The 25,211-nt window shown below is 37.3% G+C and overlaps 1 long non-coding RNA gene across 4 annotated transcripts in view; it reads right to left on the bottom strand.

The window, feature by feature from the left end:
• The window catches only part of LOC307191226, a 750,426-nt gene that overhangs the window by 29,239 nt on the left and 695,976 nt on the right, over positions 1-25,211 (bottom strand). For all 4 annotated transcript variants that reach the window (XR_013829650.1, XR_013829651.1, XR_013829652.1 and 1 more), the window contains one exon: positions 23,145-23,252. This is a non-coding gene — a long non-coding RNA (uncharacterized lncRNA). The remainder of the gene's footprint in view (positions 1-23,144; positions 23,253-25,211) is intronic.

The raw sequence follows: 25,211 nt of genomic DNA, 5'->3' as shown, positions 1-25,211 counted from the left end.
TCCAAGTAAGGAGAACTAACGTCAAGTTAAATGGCTTCTATTTGGGAACTTTTTCTATGATTTTTACAGTATGAGCATATTTTCACATAGCTTTTTGAACTAGAGTAAGACATAATATCCCTTGATATTTGAAGCCTGAATGTCCCCTAGATACTTTAAGATGTTATAGCAAACAAAGTCCCGTTGGTCTGAGAAGCCACTAGAAGTAAATCTTAAAACTAATTATGGTTCTCCTGCTGAGAGTTTCTTCAAGAGCCACTTTCCAATTTCTGTCAAACATTTGCAGTTCTAGTACAAATACATTTATTTTTTTTTCAGAATTAATTCACCTGCATTTCAACTTCAAGATAGTGTTTGCCTTTCATTGTGAAACAGAGAAAGGTTATGAAGAAATTTCCAAGGAATTAAAAAATTAACTCTTAAAATCCTATTTTAATTTTGCAAAAACCTAATAGGCCCAGTCCTAACCACAGTAGAGTTACACAATTATCTGATAGATTTAGAATGGTCTCATTGCCAATTTGGGCTTTGAAGAAAACAAAATCAGGTTCATAAAAAATTCTCTGAACTGACTGTATTGCCAATCTAAACTTTAGTGGAAAATTACTAAACATCCTTTATACTTTTGGTTACATTTATTATTTTTCCCCACTGAAGACAAACATAGCAGCAATGGATTCCCTGTACTGTTCTCTGACCAACACAGCTGAGATAGAATTGCCTGTGAATGACACGTCTCCCCAGTCAGGAGTTGGGTGGAGACTTTCTACATTTAAGGTGTCTCTGGCTGACATCATTTTTTTGTTCTAGAAAAGGAAGAAAATTGGACTTAGTTCAATTTGTCTCTAACGTCGGTATCTTAACATTTGGTCAAAGAAAAGAAGCAAAATCAATAATAAGTCTAATTGGGCCATTTTCACCAACTAGAAACTTGTTATTCAAAAATCAACATTTGATACTTAGGTAAATACCATATATATAAGAATTATATGAATACAAAAATTTAGTTTGTGTTAGACTGTGAAATGCAAAGGTTTATTGTCACCATCTCAACTAAATAATTCATGGAAAGCATCTCTTACGGCCACTAATATATTAACTACCTGAATGAAATGAAGGCTACTATTTAGAATTTACTAACATATCCAGTAAAATGTGTAAAGTTAGTTCTATTAACTAGGTTTACATAATGCATTTTTCTTATGACAATCATACCTCTTATGACATTCAAAGATATATGTGTTTAATAAATTTTAAATGAATTTTTAAAATAATTTTTAAATTTTAAATAAATTTTTTCTTGGTTCATTGTCATTTGACTGAACCCCACAGTTATATCCAATAAGAACTAAGTTAAAAATGAAGTTTCTGTCAACTATTTTCCACTAGCAAACATAGTGACTCACCTTCCAAATAAAAGCATATCAACATGAAAGTTTCCCAAGGGTATATTCTAGGTCATAATCTTTATGTTAATGAATTCCTTACTGAATAGTAAATTGTAAGAATATATTACCTTATTCCTCTAACACATTACCTGTCAGCAGGTAATTACCCATCAAAACCTAAACAGAGAGGAAGATTGCCCTGTGACACCAGTGACCCCTACAGGTAAAATTAAGGAAAAAAAGTACACTGTAATTGGACAAAAGATACCACTGCATATCTGAATGTAGCTATATAATGCCAAAGCATAACATTTATCAGTAACTCCCCATAAGACTTATTATTATTTTCTAATTGCCATTGGAGATTTTGTAAACTGTGGAATAAACCAGGCATACCTTTTTGGATTTTATTAGCTATTATTGAACTCATTTACATTTTGCGTATCACTATAGTTTCTAGAGAACCTTGTCCGGATAGGGCCTTTAAAAAGCTGTTTAGAGTTACCTGGCTAAGGTTCTGGAAGAGATCAAATGGCCATCTGGTTTATCGGCATGCCTGATAATTAGTTTCATAACCAGCTTACTGGGTGCTTATGATACAAAGTATTGCATATGCAGTCTGAAGAATTCCCAGTGAGATAAATAATATTATTCACACATAATAGAAAAAGGTGGCTAAGTGGCAATAAGTTGCAAAGCTGGAAAACATCCCCCAAGTATCTGCTCCTGAGCATTATACTACAGGGACAGGGTGAAGGTCAGGTTTAGGAAAGGTCACACAGACACTACATATACTTCAATTCTCAACTTAATAGCATACATTCAATGGCCACTCATTTATTTAACATGTAGGGAATGCTTACTTATTATGTCATTATGGGCTGTGTTCTGAAGAGGTATGAAAAATAGCCAAAATTAAGCATGGGGGATTTTTTTTAAACAATAATCTATCACATTCATAGTTTAAATAAATGCAGTTTGATACTCTAACTGATGGTAATAAAGAGAGTAGACACCAGTCCAACCATTTCATATACATAATTGAGTCATTATTTGTAGTACTTATATCAACATTAAAATTCCCCAGCAACCTATGAAAGGTATGAACAATTTTTATAGCTACACATATTTTTCACCTGATTTCTTGTATCATTTTCAGAAAATATAAAGAGCTATCTTTTTAAAAAAATATGTGCTTTGGAGTTTACTGTTAAGTATATTTTTCTCTTTTATGTTCCCAGTTACTTCATGTAAAATGTAATGCACACACAGAAGGATGATGATTTTTGTTACTTTTAGAAAATAATGATGGAGGGGTGTGGTCAAATATTGTTTTTAAAAGAGCTATCAATCAACTATAAAACTCCTAAAATCTTAATGTTGTTACTTAACCACATAACAAGAAATAAAAGCAGAACATTCAGTGTCTTGGTATTTCTTTGACTTCTGCCACACAGTAGTAAGCAGACTGACAAAAACATAAATAGTATTAAAAATGCACCAGGGTTTCACAAGGAAACCAAGTATTATATATCTATTTATTTTTCCACAAATATTTAATAAACACCTAATATATGCCAGCCAATGACTTAGAAACTGGGTGTATTGTGGTCAAAAAAACAGACATATTATCTGTATTCACAGAGCTTACAGTCTAAAGGGTGAACTGATAATAACAGGTAAACAAATAAATAGTAAAAGGTGTTGTGTTCTCAAGGAAGTAAACAGTGCAAAATGTTAGAGAATGACATGGCTGGAATCTATATACAAAGAATAAGCCAGGAGGGCAGTGAAGAAGTGTTGCAATTTGAGCTGAGGCCTGTAAATAGAAGGAACAGCCCTGGAAGAGCAGAGGGAACAGCGTGAGTGGAGGATCCAGGAAGGAAAAGAACTTGCTCTTGTTGAGGAACTAACTACAGGGTGGTTGGTGCGGCAGTGTGGTGTGTGCTGGACAGCAGGACAAAAGAACTGAGTTAAGACCAGGCAGTATCTCATGAACCATGATGGGGAGTTTGAATCTCATTTAATGTGTAATGGGCTTCAGGTAGAGACTAACAGAACCTTCCCTTGCTGCTGTGTAGTAATAATTTATGGATGGAGATGATTGGAATAGGGAGAGAAGAAAGAGGATAATACAGTAGACAAAAGCTAAATCTTACCATTACAACAAATTATTTATTCAGGTTCCTGTAAATGGACCAGATCTAGGGATACTGTCTTAAAAATATCAGATTGACATATTAATTCTAAAAGCAAAGGTTTGTATAGCTTGAATTGATTCGATATTGGTTATACCAGGTAAACAAATACATTGACATAGTATAATGGTTTTAAATGCTGAGTGTGTGCTCTACAATCAAGTAAAATAAAATTATATCCCTTTTATCTTTAAAAAAAGCAGAAAAATATTTTACCAGTCTTCTGAAAGACTAGTGGGGAAATAAATCTTCCAAAAGGTAAATTAAGGATGAATTTTACCCTCTATAATAAACATAGCCCAAGCATAAAACAGTAATGAGTCAGTCTGCACATAATGCCAAACAACCACTCAAGTCAGTGAGGAAAAATTAGGGAAGCCACTTATTTAGCTTCAGGGAGAATTCAAAAGGGTGGGTTTTCTGCATTTAACACTTTATAAGAAGCAGTTGGCCTCATGTAACTATGATTACTTTGTTCAATTATATGTAAGATGGATAGAATAATGCCAGTATAATGGGATTTTAGGGAGAACTCTATGAAAAGCTTCTTTCCCAGAGCCTGGAACATAGTAGGCACTTGGTTTATAACCAGAGTTACAGGCCCATCTAAAGAGAATCTGAATGACAGAATTAGAGGTTATGGACGCTCAGCTGATTCTTTAATATTCCAATATAAAATAAAAATTTTTAAATATATATAAATAAAATTTAAAAACCTACTTTGTATGATATTAATATAACTACCAGCTTACTTTTGGCTAATCTTTTCTGTTATATCTATTTATACCTTTTTATATTTGATCTTTGTCTTTATCTCTTTTAAGCAGTACAGAATTAAGTTTGTGGGCTTCTTTTGTTTTGTTTTTTCATTGAAGTATAATTGTCATACAATGTTAAAAAAATTTCAGGTTATTTAAAAAATTCCATCAAACAAATCATAAACTAAGAAACTCTGTGCTTCAAATATTCTATAATTTTTAAAATATAACAATGTGAGAAGAATGCTGTAATTAGATTGAAAACAAACATAACTTCAAGTATTCCTACAATTTTGTTCCTTCCTGAAATGTACTTCTCATCTAAATATATGATTCAAAAGGTATCAGGTTTAGGAGGAATATAATTGAGAATTGTATGGGTTAAACTGTGTCCTTCAAAAAGATATGTTGAAGTCCTAACCCCCTAGTAATTCAGAATGTGAACTTATTTGGAAATAGGGTCTTTGCAGATGTAGCTAAGATGAGTTCATTCTGGAATAGAACGGCCCTTAGTACAATATTACTGGTGTCCTTATAAGACGTGGAGAACAGAGAGACAGAGACACTTAGGGAAAAGATGGCCATGTGACAACAGAGATAGAGACTGGAGTAATATGTCTACAAGCCAAGGAATGCCAAGGCCCGCTGGCAAATAGCAGCAGCTGGAATAGGCAAGGACGGATTCTCCCCTATAGATTTCAGGGGAAGGATGGCCCTGCTGGCACCCTGATTTCAGACTTCTAGTTTTCAGAACTGTAGGACAATAAATTTCATTTATTTTAAGCCACCCAGTTTGTGGTACTTTGTCACCGCTGCCCTAGGAAACTAACACAAGAGTAGAGCCACACAGAGACCTAGCTGACTGTAACCTTCAATGTGTAGTTTTTGCTCCATCAAACAAGATAAGCTAAAAACCACATGGAATGAGAGGGTACCAATACCATTTTATTCTTAACCTTGATTTTGGTCTGGCCAACAGCATGCCTTAGCAAAATCAAAACAAATCCCAGCAATAAAGCAAGGCAAACAAACACCCCTCCACATACACATTAATTGGATCTTCCCTGCTGAGTCATTTATGCCTCATTTAAGCGACAAATGTTTATCACTGCTAGACCTCCAGAGCCTCCCCAGCTGTAGAGATATAAGGTCTATTCCATTGACTTCATGCATCTTTAACAAAGGTGCCATTGCGGTCCAACCCCAGAAATCTCTTTTATTGGTGATGATGTACGCAAGTAAAAGAACACAATCTGATTTTTTTTCAGACCCAGGTACATGAAATTGAGCTTACAGTGCTGCAAGTTAGGAGAACCTTGTTTTTAAGGCTGTAAACTGCATATAACTTTGTGAATGTATTCATAAGCATGATATTAAAATAGCTTATCTGTGCCTAAAATCCTAGATTATAAAAATAGCATCTAGCTAAGAACTGGATTTTTTTAGTTGATACTCTTTCTGTGACCATTATAGTTTTCTGTGTCCTGTCTTTCCTGCACAGTCTTATTTGCCATCAGTCTTAATTCATTTTCACAAACAAATTAAGGCAGAGAGCCAGATGAGGTATGCAACTCTACTCTCTATCATCCTCTTCCCTATGCTTCTGTCAGAATCAATAAATACTCATTCAAAGGAAGGGGGCTAAGCAACTCATTAATTCTCCTGCTCACTGCTTCCAAAATATGGGTGGCTTGTTAGGTGCCCTCTGAAATCCACAGTGCAAAGTGCAACTCTTGAGTCCTGTTAAAGAGCCAGCAATACAGGCGCAGAGCATGAGGAGAGGGACTTAGCAGTGATAATTAGACTGGTGCATGCGTGTTCTGTGATTTACCCACTCACAGCATTTTCCAAATAATACTTTTTTCTTCATAAAAGATATAGGTTGTCTTTGTTTTCAAAGACTCTTCCAAGCCTGATGTCACCTCATTGTTTAAATCTGTCCTTGAACATAAACACCACCCTGGAAATTTCCTATTTTATACAACATTTTTTCAAAGCACATAAAAAGGAAGTTCTTCAAACTTAACAGAGTGAATAGTGATTGCTGATTTGTTTGCAGTGAATACTGAAGGAGAGATGCTGTGTAGAAACTCCTTTAGCAATTTGTGTGAGGAATGTGGCTATCCAACACCACAGAAATTCACAGGTAATACTGGGGGTTAAAGGAAGCCAGACAAATAAGACTTTGAATGTATCTACATCCTTAGGTTTCTCTCTCTCCTTGACCTTAAAAGTTAGAAGTGTGATATCTTGGGTTTACTCTGCTAATTCTTTTGTTGCCTCCAGTTTGGGGGATTTTATTGTTATTCCTCATGGATTTTCTAACTCTAAGAGAAGTGACGTGAAAAATAACATCAGTCTGAACTCAGTAACCTCTACTTTTTTTTTAGTTTGACTTGGCTAAAAGCCATTGTAGCTGCTGTTTATTAGTTCAAAACGCCATGAATACTTACTATGTGATTCACTTCCATGTAAATTTTTCATTTAGAGATCTTTGATTTAGAGCAATGTATGCATTAGCAGGAAAACATCATATAACTATTTACTCAAAAAACAAGAGAGAGGAGGGTTGAAGAAGGCATATCCCAGGAGATTTAAGACTGACAGATTAGCAGCAGAAAACCTTTTGTCTGAAAAGTACGAAAATGATCATAAGAACTAAGAACAATATACCTCTCATCTTATCAAAACCAAAGAAGGTGCTTTACATGTGCAAAATGTCCAATTCTGTATTCTCAATACACAACTAACTTGGAAATTCATCTGACTTGGAAAATAACCAAGTTGAAAATAAAACCTGCAATCATAAACACAATATTTTTATAGATTAAAAACAAACAACCATAGGATTTTTTTCAGAAGTAGGATTTTGCTGCTCTATACCTTTAAATATTTATTCTAGTATATCAACTTATTGGTAAAGTATAACAAGGTGATAGTTTACAGTTAGAGAATATAGAGCATCAAAATTTTAAAGATAAGGAGGGAAAGATGGCGGAAGAGTTAAGTTGCGGAGATCACCTTCCTCCCCACAGATACACCAGAAATACATCTACACGGGGAGCAACTCCTACAGAGCACCTACTGAACGCTGGCAGAAGACCTCAGACCTTCCAAAAGGCAAGAAAGTCCCCACATACCTGGGTAGGGCAAAAGAAAAAAGAATAAACAGAGACAAAAGGATAGGGACGGGGCCGGCACCAGTGGGAGGGAGCTGTGAAGGAGGAAAGGTTTCCACACACTAGGAAGCCCCTTCGCGGGCGGACACTGCGGGTGGCGGAGCGGAAAAGCCTCCGATCACGGAGGAGAACACAGCAACAGGGGTGCGGGGGACAAAGCGGAGAGATTCCCGCACAGAGGATCGGTGCCGACCGGCACTCAGCAGACCAGGAGGCTTGTCTGCTCACCCGCCAGGGCGGGTGGGGCTGGGAGCTGAGGCTCGGGCTTCAGCCAGAGCGCAGGGAGAGGACTGGGGTTGGCAGCATGAACACAGCCTGCAGGGGGTTAGTGCACCACGGCTAGCCGGGAGGGAGTCCGGGGAAAAGTCTGGACCTGCCGAAGAGGCAAGAAACTTTTTCTCCCCTCTTTGTTTCCTGGTGCTCGAGGAGAGGGGATTAAGGGCGCTACTTAAAGGAGCTCCAGAGAAGGGCACGAGCCGCAGCTAAAAGCGCGGACCCCAGAGACGGGCATGAGACGGCTGCTGCTGCCACCAAGAAGCCTGTGTGCGAGCACAGGTCACTATCCACACCTCCCCTCCTGAGAGCCTGTGCAGCCCGCCACTGTCAGGGTCCAGGGATCCAGGGACAACTTCCCTGGGAGAACACCCAGCGCGCCTCAGGCTGGTGCAACGTTATGCCGGCCTCTGCTGCCTCAGGCCCACCCCGCACTCCTTACCCCTCCCTCACCTCCTCCAACGACCTACACGCAGAGGTGGGGCCAAATCCAAAGCTGAGCACTGGGAGCTGTGTGAACAAAGAAGAGAAAGGGAAATCCCTCCCAGCAGCCTCAGAAGCAGCGGATTAAATCTCCGCAATCAACTTGATGTACCCTGCATCTGTGGAATACATGAATAGACAATGAATCATCCCAAATTGAGGAGGTGGACTTTGAGAGAAAGATTTATGATTTTTTCCCCTTTTCCTTTTTTTGTGAGTGTGTATGTGTATGCTTCTGTGTGAGATTTTGTCTAGCTTTGCTTCCACCATTTGTCATAGGGTTCTCTCTGTCCATTTAAAAAAATTTTTTTCTCTTAATAATTATTTTTTATTTTAATAACTTCATTTTATTTTATCTTACTTTATTTTATCTTTCTTTCCTTCTTTCTTTTCTTTCTTTCTTTCAATCTTTCTTTCTTTCTTTCTCCCTTTTATTCTGAGCCGTGTGCATGAAAGGCTCTTGGTGCTGCAGCCAGGTGTCAGTGCTGTGCCTCCGAGGTGGGAGAGCCAACTTTAGGACACTGGTCCACAAGAGACCTCCCAGCTCCACATAATAACAAACGGTGAAAATCTCCCAGAGATCTCCATCTCAACACCATCACCCAGCTTCACTCAACGACCAGCAAGCTACAGTGCTGGACACCCTATGCCAAACAACTACCAAGACATGAACACAGCCCCACCCATTAGCAGAGAGGCTGCCTAAAATCATAATAAGGCCACAGACACCCCAAAACACACCACCAGACGTGGACCTGCCCAGCAGAAAGACAAGATCCAGCCTCATCCACCAGAACACAGGCACTAGTCCCCTCTACCAGGAAGCCTACATAACGCACTAAACCAACTTAAGCCACTGGGGACAGACACCAAAAACAACGGGAACTACGAACCTGCAGGCTACAAAAAGGAGACCCCAAACACAGTAAGTTAAGCAAAATGAGAAGACAGAAAAACACACAGCAGATGAAGGAGCAAGATAAAAACCCACCAGACCTAACAAATGAAGAGGAAATAGGCAGTCTACCCTAACAGGAATTCAGAATAATGATAGTAAAGATGATCCAAAATCTTGGAAATAGAATAGACAACATGCAAGAAACATCTAACAGGGACCTAGAAGAACTAAAGATGAAAAAAGCAACGATGAACAACACAATAAATGAAATTAAAATTACTCTAGATGGGATCAATAGCAGAATAACTGAGGCAAAAGAACGGATAAGTGACCTGGAAGATAAAACAGTGGAAATAACTACTGCAGAGCAAAATAAAGAAAAAAAGAATGAAAAGAACTGAGGACAGTCTCAGAGACCTCTGGGACAACATTAAATGCACCAACATTCGAATTACAGGGGTCCCAAAAGAAGAAGAGAAAAAGAAAGGGACTGAGAAAATATTTGAAGAGATTACAGTTGAAAACTTCCCTAATATGGGAAAGGAAATAGTTAATCAAGTCCAGGAAGCACAGAGAGTCCCATACAGGATAAAGCCAAAGAGAAACACACAAGACACATATTAATCAAACTATCAAAAATTAAATACAAAGAAAGCATATTAAAAGCAGCAAGGGAAAAACAACAAATAACACACAAGGGAATCCCCATAAGGTTAACAGCTGATCTTTCAGCAGAAACTCTGCAGGCCAGAAAGGACTGGCAGGACATATTTAAAGTGATGAAGAAGAAAAACCTACAACCAACATTACTCTACCCAGCAAGGATCTCATTCAGATTTGAAGGAGAAATTAAAACCTTTACAGACAAGCAAAAGCTGAGAGAGTTCAGCACCACCAAACCAGCTTTACAAGAAATGATAAAGGAACTTCTCTAGGCAAGAAACACAAGAGAAGGAAAAGACCTACAATAACGAACCCAAAACAATTAAGAAAATGGGAATAGGAACATACATATCGATAATTACCTTAAATGCTCCCACCAAAAGACACAGATTGGCTGAATGGATACAAAAACAATACCCATATATATGCTGTCTACAAGAGACCCACTTCAGACCTAGAGACACATACAGACTGAAAGTAAGGGGATGGAAAAAGATATTCCATGCAAATGAAAACCAAAAGAAAGCTGGAGGAGCAATTCTGATATCAGACAAAACAGACTTTAATATAAAGACTATTAGAAGAGACATAGAAGGACACTGCATAATGATCAAGGGATCGATCCAAGAAGAAGATATAACAATTGTAAATATTTATGCACCCAACATAGGAGCACCTCAATAAATAAGGCAAATACTAACAGCCATAAAAGGGGAAATTGACAGTAACACATTCATAGTAGGGGACTTTAACACCCCACTTTCACCAATGGACAGATCATCCAAAAGGAAAATAAATAAGGAAACACAAGCTTTAAATGATACATTAAACAAGATGGACTTAATTGATATTTATAGGACATTCCATCCAAAAACAACAGAATACACAAGTGCTCATGGAACATTCTCCAGGATATATCATATCTTGGGTCACAAACCAAGCCTTGGTAAATTTAAGAAAATTGAAATTTTATCAAGTATCTTTTCTGACCACAACGCTATGAGACTAGATATCAATTACAGAAAAAGATCTGTAAAAAATACAAACACATGGAGGCTAAACAATACTCTACTTAATAACGAAGTGATCACTGAAGAAATCAAAGAGGAAATAAAAAAATACCTAGATACAAATGACAATGGAGACACGACGACCCAAAACATATGGGATGCAGCAAAAGCAGTTCTAAGAGGGAAGTTTATAGCAATACAATCCTACCTTAAGAAACAGGAAACATCTCGAATAAACAACCTAACCTTGCACCTAAAGTAATTAGAGAAAGAAGAACAAAAAAACCCCAAAGTTAGCAGAAGGAAAGAAATCATAAAAATCAGATCAGAAATAAATGAAAGCAAAGATCAATAAAACAAAAAGCTGGTTCTTTGAGAAGATAAACAAAATTGATAAACCATTAGCCAGACTCATCAAGAAAAAAAGGGAGATGACTCAAATCAATAGAATTAGAAATGAAAACAGAGAAGTAAAAACTGACACTGCAGAAATACAAAAAATCATGAGATATTACTACAAGCAACTCTATGCCAATAAAATGGACAACCTGGAATAAATAGACAAATTCTTAGAAATGCACAACCTGCCAAGACTGAATCACGAAGAAATAGAAAATATGAACAGACCAATCACAAGCACTGAAATTGCAACTGTGATTAAAAATCTTCCAACAAACAAAAGCCCAGGACCAGATGGCTTCACAGGCGAATTCCATCAAACATTTAGAGAAGAGCTAACACCTATCCTTCTCAAACTCTTCAAAAATATAGCAGAGGGAGAAACACTCCCAAACACATTCTACAAGGCCACCATCCCCTTGATACCAAAACCAGACAAGAATGTCACAAAGAAAGAAAACTACAGGCCAATATCACTTATGAACATAGATGCAAAAATCCTCAACAAAATACTAGCAAACAGAATCCAACAGCACATTAAAAGGATCATACACCATGATCAAGTGGGGTTTATCCCAGGAATGCAAGGATTCTTCATTATATGTGAATCAATCAATGTGATACACCACAGTAACAAATCGAAGGATAACAACCATATGATAATCTCAATAGATGCAGAGAAAGCTTTCGATAAAATTCAGTACCCATTTATGATAAAAACCCAGCAGAAAGTAGGCATAGAGGGAACTTTCCTCAACATAATAAAGGCCATATATGACAAATCCACAGCCAACATCATTCTTAATGGTGAAAAACTGAAAGCATTTCCTCTAAGATCAGGAACAAGACAAGGTTGCCCACTCTCACCCCTCTTATTCAACATAGTTTTGGAAGTTTAAGCCACAGCAATCAGAGAAGAAAAGGAAATAAAAGGAATCCAAATTGAAAAAGAAGAAGTAAAGCTGTCAGTGTTTGCAGATGACATGATCCTATACATAGAGAATCCTAAAGATGCTACCAGAAAACTACTAGAGCTAATCAATAAATTTGGTAAAGTAGCAGGAAACAAAATTAAGACACAGAAATCTCTGGCATTCCTATACACTAATAATGAAAAATCTGAAAGTGAAATCAAAAAAACACTCCCATTTACCATTGCAACAAAAAGAATAAAATATCTAGGAATAAACCTACCTAAGGAGACAAAAGACCTGTATGCAGAAAATTATAAGACACTGATGAAAGAAATTAAAGATGATACAAATAGATGGAGAGATATACCATGTTCTTGGATTGGAAGAATCAACATTGTGAAAATGACTCTACTACCCAAAGCAATCTATAGATTCAATGCAATCCCTATCAAATGACCACTGGCATTTTTCACAGAACTAGAACAAAAAATTTCACAGTTTGTATGGAAACACAAAAGACCCCGAATAGCCAAAGCAATCTTGAGAACGAAAAACGGAGCTGGAGGAATCAGGCTCCCTGACTTCAGACTATACTACAAGGCTACAGTAATCAAGACAGTATGGTACTGGCACAAAAACAGAAATATAGATCAATGGAACAGGATAGAAAGCCCAGAGATAAACCCACGCACGTATGGTCACCTTATCTTTGATAAAGGAAGCAGGATAATACAGTGGAGAAAGGACAGCCTCTTCAATAAGTGGTGCTGGGAAAACTGGACAGGTTCAGGTAAATGTATGAGATTAGATCAGTCACTAACTCCATACAGAAAAATAAGCTCAAAATGGATTAAAGACCTAAATGTAGGGCCAGAAACTATCAAACTCTTAGAGGAAAACATAGGCAGAACACTCTATGACATCTATCACAGCAAGATCCTTTTTGACTCACCTCTTAGAGAAATGGAAATAAAAACAAAAATAAAGAAATGGGAACTAATGAAACTTAAAAGCTTTTGCACAGCAAAGGAAACCATAAACAAGACAAAAAGACAACCCTCAGAATGGGAGAAAATATTTACAAATGAAGCAAATGACAAAGGATTAATCTCCAAAATTTATAAGGAGCTCATGCAGCTCAATAACAGAAAAACAAACAACCCAATCCAAAAATGGGCAGAAGACCTAAATAGATATTTCTCCAAAGAAGACATACAGACTGCCAACAAACACATGAAATAATGCTCAACATCATTAATCATTAGAGAAATGCAAATCAAAACTACAATGTGATATAAACTCACACCAGTCAGAATGGCCATCATCAAAAAATCTAGAAACAATAAATGCTGGAGAGGTGTGGAGAAAAGGGAACACTCTTGCACTGCTGGTGGGAATGTGAATTGGTAGAGCCACTATGGAGAACAGTATGGAGGTTCCTTAAAAAACTACAAATAGAACTACCATATGACCCAGCAATCCCACTACTGGGCATATACCCTGGGAAAACCATAATTCAAAAAGAGTCATGTACCAAAATGTTCATTGCAGCTCTATTTACAATAGCCAGGAGATGGAAACAACCAACGTGTCCATCATCGGATGAATGGATAAAGAAGATGTGGCACATATGTACAATGGAATATTACTCAGCCATAAAAAGAAACCAAATTGAGCTATTTGTAATGAGGTGGATGAACCTAGAGTCTGTCATACAGAGTGAAGTAAGTCAGAAAGAGAAAGACAAATACCGTATACTAACACATATATATGGAATTTAAGAAAAAAAAATGTCATGAAGAAACTAGGGGTAAAAGAGGAATAAAGGCACAAACGTACTAGAGAATGGACTTGAGGATATGCGGAGGGGGAAGGGTAAGCTGTGACAAAGCGCGAGAGTGGCATGGACATATATACACTACCAAACATAAAAGAGATAGCTAGTGGGAAGCAGCCGCATGGCACAGGGAGACCAGCTCAGTGCTTTGTGACCGCCTGGAGGGGTGGGATGGGGAGGGTGGGAGGGAGGGAGACGCAGGAGGGAGGAGATATGGGAACGTGTGTATGTGTGTGGCTGATTCACTTTGTTGTGGAGCAGAAACTAACACACCATTTTAGGGCAACTGTACTCCAATAAAGATGTAAAAGAAAAGAAGATGTGGAAGATGTGGTGTATACATACAATGGAGTACTACTCAGCCATAACAAAGAATGAAATTTTGCCATTTGCAGCAACATGGATGGACTTGGAGGGCATTATGCTAAGTGAAATAAGTCAGACAGAGAAGGAAAAATACTGAATGATATCACTTATATGTGGAATCTAAAAAATAAAACAAACTAGTGAATATAACAAAAAAGATACAGACTCACACATATAGAGAACAAACTAGTGGTTACCAGTGGGGAGAGAGAAGCGGGGAGGGGGAAGATAAAGGTAGGGGATTAAGAGGTAAAAACTACTGTGTATAAAATAAATAAGCTACAAAGGTATAATGTATAACACAGGGAATATGCAATATTTTATAATAACTATAAATGGAATATAACCTTTAAAGTTGTGAATCACTATGTTGTACGCCTGAAACTTACGTAATATTGTACATGAAATATACCTCAATAAAAAATATTAAAAAAAAATTTAAAGATAGTGAAAATAATAGGTCCACCTTCTAATCATTTACAATATTCCAAGCATAATGCTAAACTCTTTATTTAAAAATTTCCCTCTAATCCCCACAATAAGCCTATGGATTTAACAGTATCGTTTCCATTTAATAGATGAGGTTATCTTAGAATCAGCTAGCTTGCCCAAGATCACATAACTGAAAAGTGGCGGAACTGGGGTCATATGCAGGTTCATCTACCCTGAAATACGTTTTCTGTCTACTGTGCCCAAGTAGCTGTGCTGACCAGATGTTAGAGATGACAAGTCTTACCAATTCACTGGATTTTCCAAACTCAAAATGACCCCCCTTCTTATTTCTCTCCCTTTCTTTTTTCCTCCCTCTCTCTCTCCCTCTCACTTTCTCTCTCTCCTTCCTCCCTCCCTTCCTTCTTTCATTCCTTTCATTCGACTCCAAAAATGATTAGAAGGAACTTACAATGAAATACATGTATAACTAGACAACTGAAAGCTCCCCCAAAGATTATATGTCCATAAGTGTGTGTGATAACAAAGATTAAGAAATAGAACTCCTTTTAAAACACAATATTAACAGAGCAGTACTGTTTACTCATTCGACACAATATATTGAGCTGCTCCTATGTTCTAGGGATTGTGATGAGTCCTGGGAATGTGAATATGAATATATGCAGGCCTTCCCTTCATGCTGTGTCCTGTATTATGACAGTACACACAAAGTAATGTACGAAAGTGGTGGAAATAGAGGACCTAAGTAAAAGTGTTCAGGACAATTAATAAGGCTCGACAGGAGAGTGAGCATTTCAATGGGTCATAAAGAATAAGGAAAGACTTTCCAGGAGAGAGACAAGAAACAGGTCTTCCTGGAAAAGGATTAGTGAAGGCTTAACCAGCTCTGAAGCTAAAACATGTGGTTATTGCCAGGGAAGTGGTAAGATGCAAGGTAAGATACAAAATTGGAAAGTCTGTGGATTCCATGCTAAACAACTTGGATGTTTACTAAGCCTTGTATAATTCAGAAAATCAACATTGATACATTACCGTCATGTGATTTTCAGACTCCATCCAAGTTTTCTCATGGTCTTGATGATGCTCTTTACATCAAACACACCCAGTTCAGAATCACATGTTGCAGTTAGCCCTTTTGGTCATCTCCAGTCTGGAACAGTTCTTCAATCTTTCCTTGACTTTAATGATTTTGACACTATTAAAGATTACAGGCCAGTTATTTTGTAACTGTTCCTTAATTTGGTGTCTGATGCTTCCTCATGATTTGTTTCAAGTTATGCATGTTTTGCAGGAACATCACAGGAGAGGGGCTATGTTTTTCTCACTGCATGTCAGGTGGTGTGTAATTTTAATTTGTCCCATTAATGATGATGTTCACTTTGATCACTGGATTAAGATAGGGTCTTCCAGGATTCCTATCTGTGAAGTTCCTTTTCTACTTTTGTACATAATAAATATTTGCATGGGGAGGTAATTGGAAAGTGTGTATATATCCCATTCTTCACTAAAAGTTTTATTTATTTATTTAATTCAATGGGTTATAACCAGTTACTTTCATTATTTTGATGTTCAAGTGGTTCCAGAATTGGCCAACGGAGCTCCTTTAAGCTTTCCCCTGTGTCCTTTTGACAACCCTCATCATTCTTTTATTTCTGTCACAAGTGGTTCTAAAGTCACCTTGTTTTTTCTCTAGCTCTTGAATCAGCCATTTCTCCAAGGAGCCCTGGTTCCTTATAATAAAGAGTGATATCTGGAAGTCAAGATCTGGGCACCAGGTGTGCTCACTGCTGCTGAAGCAGAGTGCAGTTGCTGCTCTTGTGCCCTCTCATTGGACTTAGTTAGGGAATGTGCACACAAACACACACATGTATGTGTGTATATATGTATATGTGTGTATACAAGCATACATAATGTGGCAAATTGTATTTTGCAAGCTAGCTATAACAAGATCTCCCATTCCATATAATCCATATGTTCTTTTTACAATATACCGTTAATGCTCCTCCCATCCAGAAGTGAGAGCCACGCTTGTCTCCTACCTTGCACCAGTGGTTGCTAGGGACTGAACTGTGTCCACACAAATTCGTAAGTTGAAGCCCTAACCATCCAGTGTTATGGTATTTGAAATGGGGCTTTTAGGAGTTAGTTAGGTTTAAATGAGGTCATGAGAGTGAGGCCTCATGATGGGATTAGTGACCTTATTTAGAGAGCCACCAGAGAGGGTTCTCTCTCTCTCTCTCTCTCTTCCATGTGAGGACACAGTAAGAAGGCAGACCCCCCAATCATGCTGGCACCCTGATCTTGGTCTTCCAGCCTCCAAAGCTGTGAGAAAATAAATTTCTGTCATTTAAGATACCCCATCTTTGGTATTTTGTTATGGCATCCCAAGCTAATTAATACTTGTGACGATAGCGTAAATGAGGCTAGAGACTTCCCAGTCTAGCACTTAAAAGATTATACAACTTCTTTCTGGTCCTCTTGGGATGCTTGCTCTTAGAATCCAGTCAGCATCCTGTGAAAAACCAGACAGCTACAAGGAAAGGACAGGTGTACATGCTCTAGTCAACAGCCTCAGTGGAGACCCCAGCTAACAGGCAGCATCAAACTCTAGCCTCTGGATGATTCTAGCTCCCAGCTGCAAAGTCATCCCCAGCTTTCAAGCTTCGCACCTGAGCTCCTGGGGATAAAGTGTCCCAGTTTCTGGGACAGTTTATTTGCAAGTTCCTGATGCACATAAATCATGAGAAATAACATAATAATTGTAATGTTTTAAATCACTGCATTTGGGGGTAATTTGTGATGCATTAATACATGGCCAGAACGCATACCTCCATTATAATGCAACACCACAGGGTTCATTCTAGCTGTCTCCCTTTCCTAATTTGTACCCCACCCTTTCAAAACTTGGGAAATCTGACTCCCATTTTCCTTAATATCTTTAGTTGTTTGATCGATCCTCCTGTATCTAACCAATCTTTTATAAATTATATTGTCCCTACTCTTATGTGGATGCTCTCCTGATTCTACTTGGATATTGCTACCCTGAGATGGATCTTCTTTCTTTCTCATGGGACTCAGACACTTGATGCTAGACTGCCCCCCACCTCTGTGTGGATGCCTTACTCACCCTGCTTGGGCTCTGACTCTCCACTTTGGTCAACCCCTCTGCACAGATACCTGCCTTACTCTGTCTCATTCAATAGCATTATCATTGACTAGTTTAGGAAAGAGAAGGAAATGAAGGAAAGGGAAGGGGAGGAAAAAGAAGAGAAAAGAAAAGAAGGGTAAGACATGGAAGAGGAACCATGTGGCCAAAGTGAAAACTTTGGAAATTTTTACATAGATGACTGTTAAGATCCAAAATGCATTTTAGAAATATCAGCAAGACTGTTTTCTAACAGTTTACTGCTAATAATTTTTTTCTTATGAAATGTTTATCTAATGATTGAATAGAGTAACTGATGGAAATAAAGATGATCGTAGAACAAATAACTAAAACTGTGGTCCCTAGGCCAGAAATTTTCTTCAGAGGAAAGAAGTAGGAAATATATTTTTATTTGTTTGTTTGTCTCTATTTCTTTTGGTTTGCTTATTTTGTTCAAAGATACACACATGGGATCAAGTTCAAAATCAAAGAACATTTTGAACCTGCCCCCTACATAACACATACCACATTTCTACTTGTTTTCTTCTGCATCTATCTACATGTAAGGCCAAATTAACTAAAGAAATACAATCAATTTCTCAGTATTAAGTTTACTGCTTCGTAGTTTTACTACCTAACACAGTACCTGGCATAGAGTAGGCATTAGATATAAGACATTGAATGAATGAGACAATACAGTAATAAGGCTGTAGCTCAGCAATTCTTTAAAGTTCCACAAATGGGACTGACCTCAGAAATTCCATAAGGATACATTCCAGTACATACTCAAGTCGTCCACATCAGAAGAAATAGTGGGAGACAGTCTAGTGATAATAACCAGAGCTGGGATCACTTTTAATGCTCTTAACTATTTCTAACATCTCTATTAATACACGGAGCATTTCTTGATTTATCTTTTTGAAACATGTATTCAATTCCTGGGAAGATAGATGAGAGATTTGGCTGTTATATGACCTCAACACCTTGCCTCACCCATTCTCCTGTATAATTATTTTAGTTAAATGAGTGAAGAATATTTTCATAATTAAGCCTGCATATATTGTACACTACGGAGACAAGACTTTCAGTTTTATTTCTTTTCATTTATCATTTTACTTTTTGGTTTTCATAGTGTTGCTTCTTGCATTTCTTTTTTCCTACACTGTATGCCTTTGTCATATTTCTTTTTTCAAACTCTCTGTCATATCAGAAATTCTGTCATATGGCTTTTCCCCCCAAGATGTCTTTCCATTTTTCCTGCTTCAGTTAGGACTAGTTGCTTTCCAGGTCTGTTGCTCCTGGGCTGCATCCACTTCTCCTGGTTCCTATGTCTCTCTCTTTCTTGATTTCTGGTGTCACTAAAGCTACTTCCTAATGTTAGATGTAAGAGAATTAAAATTTCTGAGCTCTTACATGTGTGAAAATTTCTAAAGGATAATGTTTACATAAAGTCTAAAGTAACTGCTAGGCCACTACATTCAAATATATGTGTAATAAAATAATTGCCTTCTCTTAGCTCCTTTCCCTTAACCAGTTTGACTGAATTATGAGCAAAATACAATATAAATGATAACTACTTTTCAAGATCATAAAAATGACTTGGAATCTCATTTATTAATAATCTTGGGATTCAAATTTTAATTAATATTGAAGCTTTTATTGTATATTAGAATTCATTCTCTCTGGAAATGGTTTTTGTACCTATTATGCATAAATATACACTTGTGTTATATACCTAAACTAATTTGCACTTAAAAATAGTTGCCTCTGGGCTTCCCTGGTGGCGCGGTGGTTGAGAGTTCGCCTGCCGATGCAGGGGATGTGGGTTCGTGCCCCGGTCCAGAAGGATCCCACGTGCCGCGGAGCGGCTGGGCCCGTGAGCCATGGCCGCTGAGCCTGTGCGTCCGGAGCCTGTGCTCCGCAACGGGAGAGGCCACAACAGTGAGAGGCCCGCGTACCGGAAAAAAAAAAAAATAGTTGCCTCTGACTCATCCTCTTGTTCCCACTGGTTCCCTCCTCCCCAATACGGCTGCTGAGAGAATGAGTGTAGGAAAAATTTTGGAGCTTTTAAAGAACTATTTAGAAGGGAAGAAAGTCAAGGAACTTGAAAGCAGAATTAATTTAGAAGGCTAACCCTGGAAACACTTGTATATGTAGTGATTCCCAAGTCATCTTATTATATTTCAAGTCACACTTTATTAAAGTTATGACACTCTACAGATGAAAATTTCATTTGGGTTAACATGAATTCTCCTTTAAAGATGTGATATGGCTTTTAGAGTTTAGTAAGTGGTGTCAGTTCTCCACACTTTAAAGAGAATTACCTCCCACCTTCACCCCCCTCGATGTTTCTCTAATATCTAGCTGAGGTCAGTAGCACTGGGGCAGAGAAAGTAAAGATAATTTTAGTGAATGGTTCAGCAGACTCAGGGCAATGCCAAGGCACCCAAAATGTGTATCAAGCTAATGTGACTCTGGCGTCAGTATCAGGAGGCAAAATTTGTCAGGTAAACCCACGAGAAATAGAAGTGATTCTAATGGGGTAATTGATAGTTGAGGCAGCCGCTCCATCTCAATAGGATAACGGATAGTAGCTAGCGATAAACGACCTAAACTGGCTGTGATAAGACTAAGACTTTTCCACACATTTCCAATGGCCTCCTATGACACTTAAAACCACACTCTTTCCCAGGACCTATTCAGCTCTACTGAATCAGGCATTTGTTTATTTCTTCAACCCCATTTCTTACCACCACCTTCTTCTCAGCTCACTAAATTTCAGCCACACTGGCATTCCAGCTATTCCTTGAACATGCTAAACTTGTTCTGCCTAGGTCTTTGTACTTGGTGTTCCCTCTGCCAGGAACGCCCAGCCCCAAATCATCTGGTGTCTTTTTCATGTCATTCATGGTCCAGCTCAGAGGTCACCTCCTTAGAAATGTCTTCCAACTTAAAATAGACACTCTCCATTTCTACCAGCCCTGCTTCCTGCATTCTCTATCTCTTCACTCTGTTTGTTTTCCTAGGACTTATCCCTTTTTGAAATTGTCTTATTTTCGTCTTGTTGCCTGACTCTGCCCTGAGTTTATATGTGCTTATGAGCAGGGACTTTGTCTTGTTAACTTTTTGTCCCCAGTTCCTAAAACCAAGCCTGCCCTGTAGAAGGTATTCAATAAATGTATGCCAAATGAATAACTAAATAAATGAGCTACAGAGATAATGGAGCACGAATTAAGACAGAACCTCAGTGGGCTAGTCTGACAGGGTGGAAGGAGGCAGGGAGGGAAGAACCATGATGTGGTAGACAGTGTGTTCAGATGGAATAAAAGCTCAAATTTGCCATTCTGCGACATGGAAAAATTACTTACCCTTGCTGAATGTCAGTTTTCTCAGCTTTGAAATGATAATCACTATTGTATGTCCAATTTAAAGATTCCATTAGGTGAAATTATGAATATATAAATGTATATATAAAGAGAAGAGGCACAGAGAAGGTTCTCAATATATAGTAGCCATTATTACCATCAATATTGGGACAAATGAATTTTTGAATGCTCATTGTGTTGACACTGAAGAAGGGAAAGCTTAAGTACTCTCTATTCAATTTTCTTATTTTTCTAAAATATCCCTTTTTATAGGATTTATTATATGTTTATAAAAGTAACAGTAACTTTAGTGTATTTTGCATATAAAATAAAATATTCATATAGTCTTGGTTTTCAGATGCAGCCAAATAATAAATTGGACCATAAAGTATGAATACTGTACCTAGCAATGAAATAGTTGTATACATGAATAGAAGAGACATAATGGCTGGTCATAAAATATGATTAACCTAGTTGAAACAAAAGGCCTCAGTACCTCACAAGTGGTGATCTCATTAGTGGGTTATAGGAGTTCCACATGAGTGAAGAAATCATGTATAATGGTTGCTCATTACACACCCTATTTATTCTTAGGGTGCCTTTTTTGAAGCTTGTTTTATTCTATTAAGTTTAAGCAAGAAGAGAGAAAAGTATGATATAAGAATATGCCAATTATATTTTAAAAGAATATTATTATTATAAGTTGGTTTGTATTAATCAAAAGAAACTTAACCCTTAATAATAAAATGAGTTTGGTGTGTATTCCATGTATGACCAAGCCATTTAACATTGCTTTCAAATCAAGACTTTTATGAAGCAGAACCTTTTGATGGGCTATTTCTGTTCCATCTCTCCTTTGTATTATTACCAGTATTGCTTCTATAGCCCCAGTTTCACCATCACTTCCGTGACTTTGGATAGTATAATTAACCATGTTGGGCCTCAGTTTCCACGCTTGTAATATAAGAAGGACATCAATGTGGCCCACCTCATAACTCAAAACGTGACAATACTTGTGAATGCTGGAAGCACTTTAAATTACCACATGCAAACAATGTGCTATTACAGAGAACTTAGTGCAGTACCTTTTGTATAATGGGTGTTTAATAAATATTAACTGAATGGACAGAACCATTGTAATAACAAGATCAGCCTTGTGATACAGCGATTGGGAGAGTAGGACTCTGACTTACCTTTCTTACATGTATTTTATATCTGTAAGTGCCAGGTGATAAAGATAGGAAACCTACAAATGTTTACCTCATATCTTCCTCCATTAAAATACTTTGAGGATTAATATTTAGCTATCTTTCATCAATGCTGAGGGTTTTTTTGTACACAGTAGCAAATGCTTTATATTTTTCTTTAATTGAAAATTTTGTATCTTTAAAACTGGTTGTTAATAGGATTTAGTAGTTTAGTAGATTTTTAAATGTATTTTAACACACTATAATATCTGCTGAAAATGTTCACATTTGAATAAGATTTTGTATTTCACTGTTAGACAACAATATGGTGTTATCAGAACGCTATGTACTCAAATTGTTGAGTTAAATTTTTTAGCCCTGTTAAAATAATCACAAGAAAAATCTATGGTAGTTTATGACTCAAGGGCACAGGTAATAGACTAGGCTAATTAAATTAGTGATCAATTTTCTTTTAATCCAATGAAGTAGATTAATATAGCCTATCCATCTGATTAATTCAGGCCAAAATATTTTATTTTCTCAAAAACAAAATTTCAATCTGAACCATCCAGTTACCCCAAACCATTCCTTTAACTTGTCAGTGTGTTGCATTGGTCATTCCATCACTTACCTTTTCAACAAATTTTTGACTGTGCGACAGAAAATACATCAGGTTCAGGAGAGTAGAAATAGTTGAGTGGTCCTTATGCTGGAAGAGGTCACAGTCTTACAGGCAGTGCTAATGGAAAATAAAAAATTGTATCTAGTTAATATAGGCAAAAAGACTTTGAAGATTAATTTTCAAAATAACTACCCCAACTCAAAATATCTTCTTTGGGTTGGGCTGTTAGCCTCACTCTCCACACTGGTATTTCAAGTGGCTTCATTTAATAGCTGTTTTGTAAAGGCAATATAAGGTAAGATTTGAGAGCACAGACCCTGGAGCCAGACATGTGGGTTTGAATCCCAGGTCTAATACTTATGAACTGTGCAACCTTGATCTTATTCCTTAACCTCTCTGTGTCTTAGTTTCCTCATCTGCAAAATGTGGATAATAAGACTACTCACCTCACAGTTGCAAGGTTTAACAGCAAAGCACTTAGAACAGTGCCTGATAAAGTGTAAGTTATAGAAGTGTTAACTATTACCAGCAGAAATAAAATATTTATTTAAATATACCATGATCTATGTAATTATAACATGATACATGATAACTGCATATATCATACAGATATCTATATACCTACACATACATATAGATGATAAATGAAGCAATGTTGTAATAGTAGTAAACTATAAGTTATATCTTAGATGAGGAATACACTGCTTACGTTGAGTTGGAAGAATACAGAATAAATAAAACCTCCTCTCTTGTTTTTCCACTAAAATTTAAAATTTACCTTTTTATAATGCATATGGCTCAAAGTGAAGTTGTGTTGATATGGACTGGCATACTTTAGTAACCATTGTTGCACTTCTTAAATAATGACGATAAGAAGGAGAGATGTAAAATCAAATAGAATATTTACTAGCCATAAACATGAATATTTTTAATAACTTGATTTCATAGGATTTATTATCTAGCACTACAACACTTAGATCTATTTATAGAGCTTAAAAAATGAGTTCTACAGTTCTGAGTCTAATTTAGGGCATATGAAAATTCTTAATGTTTTAAAAACACCTCAGAGAAATAGAGCAGCCTCCCTTATCAAAATAAAACACTAAATCTCCCAAGATTTGAGCCAGGTAATGTTTTAATTTTAATGAAATTGGCCTTTGTCCTAGAAAGGGACAAAATAAACGGATTGGCTAGTTCCTGAACGCTGCTACATCCAGAATTTTTTTTTTTTTTTTTTTTGCGGTACGCGGGCCTCTCACCGTTGTGGCCTCTCCCGTTGCGGAGCACAGGCTCCGGATGCGCAGGCCCAGCGGCCATGGCTCACGGGCGCAGCTACTCCGCAGCATGTGGGATCCCCCTGGACCAGGGCACGAATCTGTGTCCCCTGCATCGACAGGCGGACTCTCAACCACTGCACCACCAGGGAAGCCCCAGAAATATTTCTTAATCCATGAGTAGGCCTTAGGAAAGGAAAGCAACCCTGGCAGCTAGTGGTGATAGTAAGTAAGCAGCTCTAAGTACAACATAAAGGCAAAAGGAAAAGCTCAAAAGGAGAACATCAGGACTGTTCTCACTGACAAATCTCCTTCCTGGTTCATAACTGCTAAATTCTTATTTAAGCATTGTTTTAATAGAAAGACTGTCCTTCGTAAACTTTTATTTCAATTTTATTTTTAACTACATAGAATCCATAAAAGTATTAATTATTATATTTTCATATCTTGCAGTTTTACAAAGTAGGTAATAACTCATATTCTCTATTGCTATATTAGGCTGTAATTTTTCTGGCTGTGTAATATTCCTTTAGGAGACTATATCATGATTTAGTTATTTTGTGGATAGACATTTATGTTCTAGTTTTATTTTTCAATTTTTTAACATATTTATTGGAGTATAATTGCTTTACAACGGTGTGTTAGTTTCTGCTTTATAACAAAGTGAATCAGCTACACATATACATATATCCCCATATCTCTTCCCTCTTGCGTCTCCCTCCCATCCTCCGAGTCCCACCCCTCTAAGTGGTCACAAAGCACCAAGCTGATCTTCCTGTGCTATGTGGCTGCTTCCCACTAG

The sequence above is a fragment of the Stenella coeruleoalba genome (assembly GCF_951394435.1).
Source record: "Stenella coeruleoalba genome assembly, chromosome: 9".
Lineage (NCBI taxonomy): Eukaryota > Metazoa > Chordata > Mammalia > Artiodactyla > Delphinidae > Stenella > Stenella coeruleoalba.
Note: the sequence above shows the minus strand (reverse complement) of the source record. Positions and strands in the feature narration are given on the sequence as shown.